This window comes from Triticum dicoccoides, chromosome 2A, assembly GCF_002162155.2.
Source record: "Triticum dicoccoides isolate Atlit2015 ecotype Zavitan chromosome 2A, WEW_v2.0, whole genome shotgun sequence".
In the NCBI taxonomy this organism is placed as follows: Eukaryota; Viridiplantae; Streptophyta; class Magnoliopsida; order Poales; family Poaceae; genus Triticum; species Triticum dicoccoides.
In genome coordinates, this window is record NC_041382.1 from 726,462,866 (window position 1) to 726,473,437 (window position 10,572).

A 10,572-nucleotide genomic window follows, 5' to 3' on the forward strand; every position below is an offset into this window, starting at 1 on the left:
TGCCACATAGATACATTTATTCTTGAGGCACCTTAATTTTCCAAATACGAAGTGCCTTTGGGATTAGAGCAGAGTTTCTCAAATCTAAAAACATAGATTTCACTAAGAAAACCCCTGGCACCGAGAGTTTCCAATGTAGTGAATCTAGCTCATCAGAAAGGTTAACCTCCATTAATCTGCGCACAAGATGTAGCCATCTATCCCATCTCTCCCACACTAGTGATCTCCGGAACTGAATGTTTAAGGGAACCGATCCTAGTATTGTATTTACGAAAGCGTATTTACATTGTACAATGTTGTAAAGGGTTGGATATTTTATGGCTAATGTCGTATTCATTATCCATGTATGTTCCCAAAGTCTAGTAGCGTTACCGTTCCCTACAATGAATTTGGTCCTAGTGAAAAAAGGCCACCTTTGTCCGTATCAGCCCCTTCGAGGAAGGTGCATCATTCGGATGCGCCGTAACCCATGTTAGGGTCTTGGACTTCAAGTACTTGTTACGCAATAACTATACCCACACACCCTCCTCCTCAACAGATAGCATGTATAGCCATTTACTGAGTAAGCACATATTCTTTACCTCAAGGTTTTCAATCCCTAAACTCCCTTGGTCCTTCGTCCTATAAATTATATCCCACTTGGCCAACATGTACTTGGCTTTATTCTCACTGCTTTGCCAGAAAAAACATGATCGATAGATTTCCAACCTTTTCTGTACCCCCACATGTACTTCAAATAAACACAATAGGAACATCGGCACACTTGTAAGTACAGAATTTATCAGAATCAGTCGACCCCCAAAGACATAAGCTTGCCCTTCCAGCAGCTCAGATTCTTCTCAAATCGATCCTCTATGCACTTCCATTCTTCGTTGGTTAATTTTCGGTGATGAATTGTGATACCCAGATAACTAAAAGGTAGAGATCCCAACTCACACCCAAACAACCGTCTACAGTTTTCCTGTTCTTCCTGGGCGCACCCAAAAAACAACATTTCACTCTTGTTGAAATTGATTTTCAAACCAAATAGTTATTCAAAAAATACAAAACCAGTTTCATATTTCTAACCTTTGCCAAATCATGGTCCATGAAATTAATTGTATCAACGAGCTGAGGTATGAGCGCACTGAGGGAGTCCTGGATTAAGGGGTCCTCGGGCATCCGGCCTGTTGGACATGGGCCGGACTGATGGGCCGTGAAGATACAAGACAGAAGACTCTCTCTCGTGTCCGGATGGGACTCTCCTTGGCGTGGATGGCAATCCTGGCGTTTGGATATGAAGATTCCTTTCTTTGTAACCGACTTTGTACAACCCTAGTCCCCTCCAGTGTCTATATAAACTGGAGGGTTTAGTCTGTAGAACCAATCATAATCATATAGGCTAGACTTCTAGGGTTTTAGCCACAACGATTTCGTGGTAGATCAACTCTTGTAATCCTCATATTCATCAATATCAATCAAGCAGGACGTAGGGTATTACCTCCATCAAGAGGGCCTGGACCTGGGTAAAACATTGTGTCCCCTGCCTCCTGTTACCATTGACCTTATACGCATAGTTCGGGACCCCCTACCCGAGATCCGCCGGTTTTGACACCGACACCCACCCGCTTGACCGTCCTCTTTGGCTAACCCAATGAGAACCGCCAACATATCTGCAACTATATTGAATAGGATAGCAGACATCAGATGCCCTTGTCTTATTCCCTTTTGCGTCTGAAAATAATGACTTGTATCATCATTTTACCTTGATCCCTATGCTGCCTCCAGAATATGTCATCCCAAGTCCCAACATGAAAACCACCACACTATGTGCAATACGTGTGAGGCGAGTTGTACCAACTTTTGTAAAGATCGTGAAGCTCACATTAAGCAGACATGTCAGTATGAACTACTCAATACAAACTGACGCCTCCTTCTTTGGCAACAACCTAATTGTTCCAAAGCTGAGGTGCTCCAGAAAATTGACTTACCCTAAATAATTTTTCAGGCGACTTATGGCCAGTCCTTTCTTTTTGCGAATAGACTTATGGCCAGTCCCATCTAAGATAACCATCAGCGTTGATAATTATGAAGTTAATAATCTTGTTCTCATTTTCATGTAGTGAATATATATGGGGTTAAATTAAAAGAAAACATATACTCCCTCATTTCCGGTTTATAGGGCTCAAATCTGAAATCCCATCAACCAAGGCATGTGGTGAGTGGATGAATGTATCTCGTACTTTACAAAACTACCCAAACTAAATTGATGCATTAATTGAGATTAATTGCAGTGCATGCATGCTTGGCTACTAGATGAGTAGTAGCATTACATGCATTGGCGAGTTCCTTTTTAATTCTTGCATGCAAAGATTTAATGCGCCTTGGAATCTCAAAAGGAGATGGAGATGAGTCCTTTAAATTGGAAAAATGAAAAAATTGCGATAAATATAAACTGGAAAGGAGGGAGTAGCCATTACTTTAGTAAATTTTAACTAGGAAAACACACTCTAAAGTTGGAGTTAGCACCCCCGCATGAAATGCGTGAACTACTATAGGATAAAGGCGTCTCCGTTCAATCTCCAAAGCATAACTTTATAAACACGAACCCTAAAACTTACTACTGAAAAAACTTGGGTTTAGAAACTACATCCTAACTAATCCCAAAAACTTAGTGGCTTAAAACTTTTCCTTTGCTATTCACACTTCCTTTACATAAAATAACTTTCGTAAGATTTTATTACAAAAGAAAATTGTCCATCTCGTTGAATACCTTATGTGTGTCCTCCGTCAAATATCTCGATGGTTGCAGGGATTCTCCATGAATGCCACAACGGCTGCATGAGGAGAAGAGGTGTCAGACCCCATTTTCTGGCCTCACCAACACTCGAGGATGTGACTCGACTCTAGAGGCGGCAATGGTCAAGGCCTATGGGGAGGTGCGTGATAACCCACATGTATAGGGGATCAATTGTAGCCTCTTTTGATAAGTAAGAGTGCCAAACCCAACGAGGAGCTAAAGGTAGAACAAACATTCCCTCAAGTTCTATCGACCACCGATACAACTCTACGCACGCTTAACGTTCACCTTACCTAGAACAAGTATGAAACTAGAAGTACTTTGTAGGTGTTGTAGGCTAGGTTTGCAAGATAATAAAGAGCATGTAAATAAAAAGCCAGGGGCTGTTTAGATAAAGACACAACTAAATTAATTTCAGTAGAGAGCTTTTTTCACGAGAAACTAATTTGTCCCTCGACAATCGATAACTAGACCAGTAATCATTATTGCAATTTTAATTGAGGGAGAGGCATAAGCTAACATACTTTCTCTTCTTGGATCATATGCACTTATGATTGGAACTCTAGCAAGCATCCGCAACTACTAAAGATCATTAAGGTAAAACGCAACCATAGCATTATAAGGTATCAAGTCCTCTTTACTCCCATACGAAAACAACCTACTTATTCGGGTATGTGCTTCTGTCATTCACGCCACCCACCATAAGCAAATCATGAACATATTGCAAACCCTACAGCGGGGATCCCTCATGCTTGGGCGACACGGAGAGCACCATAGGACAGCACCAATAATAAAACATGCAACTCCAACCAATCACGATCATCAATTAACCCATAGGACAAAACAGATCTACTCAAACATCATAGGATAGCCATACATCATTGGGAAATAATATATAGAGTTGAGCACCATGTTTAAGTAGAGATTATAGTAGGTAAAAGAGGGCTTACATTGCTGCATAGAGGGGGGAAGAGTTGGTGATGACGGCGGTGAACACTACAAAAAAAATACACTTCCGTGATGATACGTGTTTGTCACAGTAGGTCGCGTTTTCTGTCATGCATGTACATCCATGACGATTTTATGACAGAATCAAGATAGTCATACCTGTGTTGTCGTAGAAGTGTTCCATGACATTACCAAAATTATCATCACGGAAGTGTCCACTTCCATGACGATAAATCGCGCGTCATAGAAGTGCTTTCGTCAAGGGTGACCGACACGTGGCATCCACCGTAACGAAACGCCGTTAAGCTATCGGGTCGGGTTTTGGATCCGGTAACTCATTAACAGCCCCGACCAATGGGGATTTTCCACGTGTAAAATCATCATTGGCTGGAGGAAACACGTGTCGGCTCATCGCTGGGACAGATGTCATTCACTCATTGGACAGAAGGCGCCTATGATACGTCGACACGTGGCACGTCCCAACAAAGGCCCATTCCTATGAAAAGGCCGGCCCGTTTGACTTGGTCAAAAGGTGGCGGGTCGGCCCATGGAAAGCGTGTTAACGACCTGTTCGCATATAGCCCATTTACAGCCCGCTAACCCAAGGCCCGTTACGCCCTATTCGAATTAGGCCCAGTAGCGTCATCTGGGCCATCCAATATGATTCCAGCCCGTTTTCACTTCTGGCCATGTATGGCCCATGACGTCTTTCGGCCCATATGAGGCCCTATGTAACTCTTGGCCTATTAACGGCCCGTGGTGAAACTGGCCCGTAATGAACAGTGTATCACTTTACACCCATTAACGCCCCGTGGTGAAACTGGCCCGTAAAGAACAGTGTATCACTTTATACTCATTAATGACCCATTATTCCGTTGGGCCGTTTCCAGCCCATGTTATCTTTCGGCCTTCTCAGAGCCCATTATTCTTGGGCTCATTTCCAGCATTCGTTTACTTACGGCCCATTACTGTAATTTTCTGCTTGTGTGCCAAATTCAGCCCGTGGTTACAGTCGGCCCGTTTGTGGTCCGTTAATACGTTGGGCCGTTTTCATAGCATCATCAAATACGGACTATTTACGATGGCCCGTTATGGTCGGCCCATGAACGGATGATTCCAACTCTAGGCCGTTTACGACCAGAATGCGGTCTATTTGGCCCATGTTTGGCCAATCGATCATACGGCCCGTATAAGGCCCATTGATGATACGGCCCGTAGAAGGCCCATTGTTTCTACGACCCGTGGAAGGCCCATTGTTTCTAGGGCACGTAGAAGGCCCACTGTTTCTACGGCCCGTAGAAGGCCCACTGTTTCTATGGCCCGTAGGAGGCCCAGTGTCACCACAGTAAATATTAGCCCATAGTTATTGTGGCCTAGTTTTAAAAAATAGGTTATTGTAGCCACTAGCAAACTGCAGAAAAAGAACTGCACTGACTACAAGCAAACAAATAAACAAGACAACAAGGAAATAAATAAGCAAGCAACTTACACTAGGCTATCATGGCTATTACACATATTACATCCACTGGGCATCGAAGTTCGCCACCAGTGCAAATATAGGGAACACAGCAGCATATAAACGCCGCAGCAAAACAAGTCCAGAACTGAAACCACTTCAGAAGAGCTCAAGAAACAATATCCTGGGTACCCATTGTTGGGGAACGTAGTAATTTCAAAAAAATTCCTACGCACACGCAAGATCATGGTGATGCATAGCAACGAGAGGGAGAGTGTGATCTACGTACCCTTGTAGATCGACAACGGAAGCGTTTGGTTGATGTAGTCATACGTCTCCACGGCCCGACCGATCAAGCACCAAAACTATGGCACCTCCGAGTTCTAGCACACGTTCAGCTCGATGACGATCCCCGGACTCCGATCCAGCAAAGTGTCGGGGAAGAGTTCTGTCAGCATGACGGCGTGGTGACGATCTTGATGTACTACCATCGCATGGGTTCGCCTAAGCACCGCTACAATATTATTGAGGACTATGGTGGAAGGGGGCACCGCACACGGCTAAGAATATGATCACGTGGATCAACTTGTGTCTAGGGGTGCCCCCCTGCCCCCGTATATAAAGGAGCAAGGGGAGGAGGCCGGCCGACCCCTATAGGCGCGCCAGGAGGAGTCCTCCTCCTAGTAGGAGTAGGACTCCTACTAGGAGGGGGAAGGAAGTGGGGAGGGAGAGGGAAAGCGGGGCGCCGCCCCCCCCCCTCTCCTAGTCCAATTCGGACCAGGGGGGAGGAGGCGCGTGGCCCACCCTGGCTTCCCCTCTCTCTCTCCACTAAGGCCCATAAGGCCCATTACTTCTCCCGGTAGGGTTCCGGTAACCCTCCGGCTCTCCGGTTTTCTCCGAAATCACCCGGAACACTTTCGGTGTCCAAATATAGCCGTCCAATATATCAATCTTTATGTCTCGACCATTTCGAGACTCCTCGTCATGTCCGTGATCACATCCGGGACTCCGAACTAACTTCGGTACATCAAAACTCATAAACTCATAATATAACTGTCATCGAAACCTTAAGCGTGCGGACCCTACGGGTTCGAGAACAATGTAGACATGACCGAGACACATCTCCGGTCAATAACCAATAGCGGAACCTGGATGCTCATATTGGCTCCTACATATTCTACGAAGATCTTTATCGGTCAGACCGCATAACAACATACGTTGTTCCCTTTGTCATCGGTATGTTACTTGCCCGAGATTCGGTCATCGGTATCTCAATACCTAGTTCAATCTCGTTACCGGCAAGTGTCTTTACTCGTTCCATAATACATCATCTCGCAACTAACTCATTAGTTGCAATGCTTGCAAGGCTTATGTGATGTGAATTACCGAGAGGGCCCAGAGATACCTCTCCGACAATCGGAGTGACAAATCCTAATCTCGAAATACGCCAACCCAACATGTACCTTTGGAGACACCTGTAGAGCACCTTTATAATCACCCATTTACGTTGTGACGTTTGGTAGCACACAAAGTCTTCCTCCGGCAAATGGGAGTTGCCTAATCTCATAGTCATAGGAACATGTATAAGTCATGAAGAAAGCAATAGCAACATACTAAACGATCGGGTGCTAAGCTAATGGAATGGGTCATGTCAATCAGATCATTCACCTAATGATGTGATCCCGTTAATCAAATAACAACTCTTTGTTCATGGTTAGGAAACATAACCATGTTTGATTAACGAGCTAGTCAAGTAGAGGCATACTAGTGACACTCTGTTTGTCTATGTATTCACACATGTATTATGTTTCCGGTTAATAGAATTCTAGCATGAATAATAAACATTTATCATGATATAAGGAAATAAATAATAACTTTATTATTGCCTCTAGGGCATATTTCCTTCAGTCTCCCACTTGCACTAGAGTTAATAATCTAGATTATACAGTAATGATTCTAACACCCATTGAGCTTTGGTGCTGATCATGTTTTGCTCGTGGAAGAGGCTTAGTCAACGGGTCTGCAACATTCAGATCCGTATGTATCTTGCAAATCTCTATGTCTCCCACCTGGACTAGATCCCGGATGGAATTGAAGCGTCTCTTGATGTGCTTGGTTCTCTTGTGAAATCTGGATTCCTTTGCCAAGGCAATTGCACCAGTATTGTCACAAAAGATTTTCATTGGACCCGATGCACTAGGTATGACACCTAGATCGGATATGAACTCCTTCATCCAGACTCCTTCATTTGCTACTTCCGAAGCAGCTATGTACTCCGCTTCACATGTAGATCCCGCTACAACGCTTTGTTTAGAACTGCACCAACTGACAGCTCCACCGTTTAATGTAAACACGTATCCGGTTTGCGATTTAGAATCGTCCGGATCAGTGTCAAAGCTTGCATCAACGTAACCTTTTACGATGAGCTCTTTGTCACCTCCATATATGAGAAACATATCCTTAGTCCTTTTCAGGTATTTCAGGATGTTCTTGACCGCTGTCCAGTGATCCACTCCTGTATTACTTTGGTACCTCCCTGCTAGACTTATAGCAAGGCACACATCAGGTCTGGTACACAGCATTGCATACATGATAGAGCCTATGGCTGAAGCATAGGGAACATCTTTCTCTCTATCTTCTGCAGTGGTCGGGCATTGAGTCTTACTCAACTTCACACCTTGTAACACAGGCAAGAACCCTTTCTTTGCATGATCCATTTTGAACTTCTTCAAAACTTTGTCAAGGTATGTGGTTTGTGAAAGTCCAATTAAGCGTCTTGATCTATCTCTATAGATCTTAATGCCTAATATGTAAGCAGCTTCACCGAGGTCTTTCATTGAAAAACTCTTATTCAAGTATCCCTTTATGCTATCTAGAAATTCTATATCATTTGCAATTAGTAATATGTCATCCACATATAATATCAGAAATGCTACAGAGCTCCCACTCACTTTCTTGTAAATACAGACTTCTCCAAAAGTCTGTATAAAACCAAATGCTTTGATCACACTATCAAAGCGTTTATTCCAACTCCGAGAGGCTTGCACCAGTCCATAAATGGATCGCTGGAGTTTGCACACTTTGTTAGCTCCCTTTGGATCAACAAAACCTTCTGGTTGCATCATATACAACTCTTCTTCCAGAAATCTATTCAGGAATGCAGTTTTGACATCCATCTGCCAAATTTCATAATCATAAAATGCGGCAATTGCTAACATGATTCGGACAGACTTAAGCATCGCTACGGGTGAGAAGGTCTCATCGTAGTCAATCCCTTGAACTTGCCGAAAACCTTTTGCGACAAGTCGAGCTTTGTAGACAGTAATATTACCGTCAGCGTCAGTCTTCTTCTTGAAGATCCATTTATTCTCAATTGCTTGCCGATCCTCGGGCAAGTCAACCAAAGTCCATACTTTGTTCTCATACATGGATCCCATCTCAGATTTCATGGCTTCAAGCCATTTTGCGGAATCTGGGCTCACCATCGCTTCTTCATAGTTCGTAGGTTCATCATGATCTAGTAGCATGACTTCCAGAACAAGATTACCGTACCACTCTGGCGTGGATCTCACTCTGGTTGATCTACGAGGTTCAGTAGTATCTTGTTCTGAAGTTTCATGATCATCATCATTAGCTTCCTCACTAACTGGTGTAGGTGTCACTGAAACAGTTTTCTGTGTCCAATAAGGGAGCAGGTACAGTTACCTCGTCAAGTTCTACTTTCCTCCCACTCACTTCTTTCGAGAGAAACTCCTTCTCCAGAAAGTTTTCGAATTTAGCAACAAAAGTCTTGCCTTCGGATCTGTGATAGAAGGTGTATCCAATAGTTTCCTTTGGATATCCTATGAAGACACATTTCTCCAATTTGGGTTCGAGCTTATCAGGTTGAAGCTTTTTCACATAAGCATCGCAGCCCCAAACTTTCAGAAACGATAACTTTTGTTTCTTGCCAAACCACAGTTCATAAGGCGTCGTCTCAACGGATTTTGATGGTACCCTATTTAACGTGAATGCGGCCGTCTCTAGAGCGTATCCCCAAAACTATAGCGGTAAATCAGTAAGAGACATCATAGATCGCACCATATCTAGTAAAGTACGATTACGACGTTCGGACACACCATTACGCTGTGGTGTTCCGGGTGGCGTGAGTTGTGAAACTATTCCACAATTTTTCAAATGTACACCAAACTCGTAACTCAAATATTCTCCTCCACGATCAGATCGTAGAAACTTTATTTTCTTGTTACGATGATTTTCAACTTCACTCTGAAATTCTTTGAACTTTTCAAACGTTTCAGACTTATGTTTCATTAAGTAGATATACCCATATCTGCTTAAATCATCTGTGAAGGTGAGAAAATAACGATATCCGCCACGAGCCTCAATATTCATCGGACCACATACATCTCTATGTATGATTTCCAATAAATCTGTTGCTCTCTCCATAGTACCGGAGAACGGTGTTTTAGTCATCTTGCCCATGAGGCACGGTTCGCAAGTACCAAATGATTCATAATCAAGTGGTTCCAAAAGTCCATCAGTATGGAGTTTCTTCATACGCTTTACACCGATATGACCCCTGCCCGCAGTGCCACAAATAAGTTGCACTATCATTATCAACTCTGCATCTTTTGGCTTCAACACTATGAATATGTGTGTCACTACTATCGAGATTCAATAAAAATAGACCACTCTCTAAGGGTGCATGACCATAAAAGATATTACTCATATAAGTAGAACAACCATTATTCTCAGATTTAAATGAATAACCGTCTCGCATCAAACAAGATCCAGATATAATGTTCATGCTTAACGCTGGCACCAAATAACAATTATTTAGGTCTAATATTAATCCCGAAGGTAGATGTAGAGGTAGCGTGCCGACTGCGATCACATCGACTTTGGAACCGTTTCCCACACGCATCGTCACCTCGTCCTTAGCCAATCTTCGCTTAATCCGTAGTCCCTATTTCGAGTTGCAAATATTAGCAACAGAACCAGTATCAAATACCCAGGTGCTACTGCGAGCATTAGTAAGGTACACATCAATAACATGTATATCACATATACCTTTGTTCACCTTGCCATCCTTCTTATCCGCCAAATACTTGGGGCAGTTCCGCTTCCAGTGACCAGTCTGCTTGCAGTAGAAGCACTCAGTTTCAGGCTTAGGTCCAGGTTTGGGTTTCTTCTCCTGAGTAGAAACTTGCTTGCTGTTCTTTTTGAAGTTCCCCTTCTTCTTCCCTTTGCCCTTTTTCTTGAAACTAGTGGTCTTGTTGACCATCAACACTTGATGCTCCTTCTTGATTTCTACCTCCGCAGCTTTCAGCATTGCGGCTCGGGAATAGTCTTATTCATCCCTTGCATATTATAGTTCATTACGAAGCTC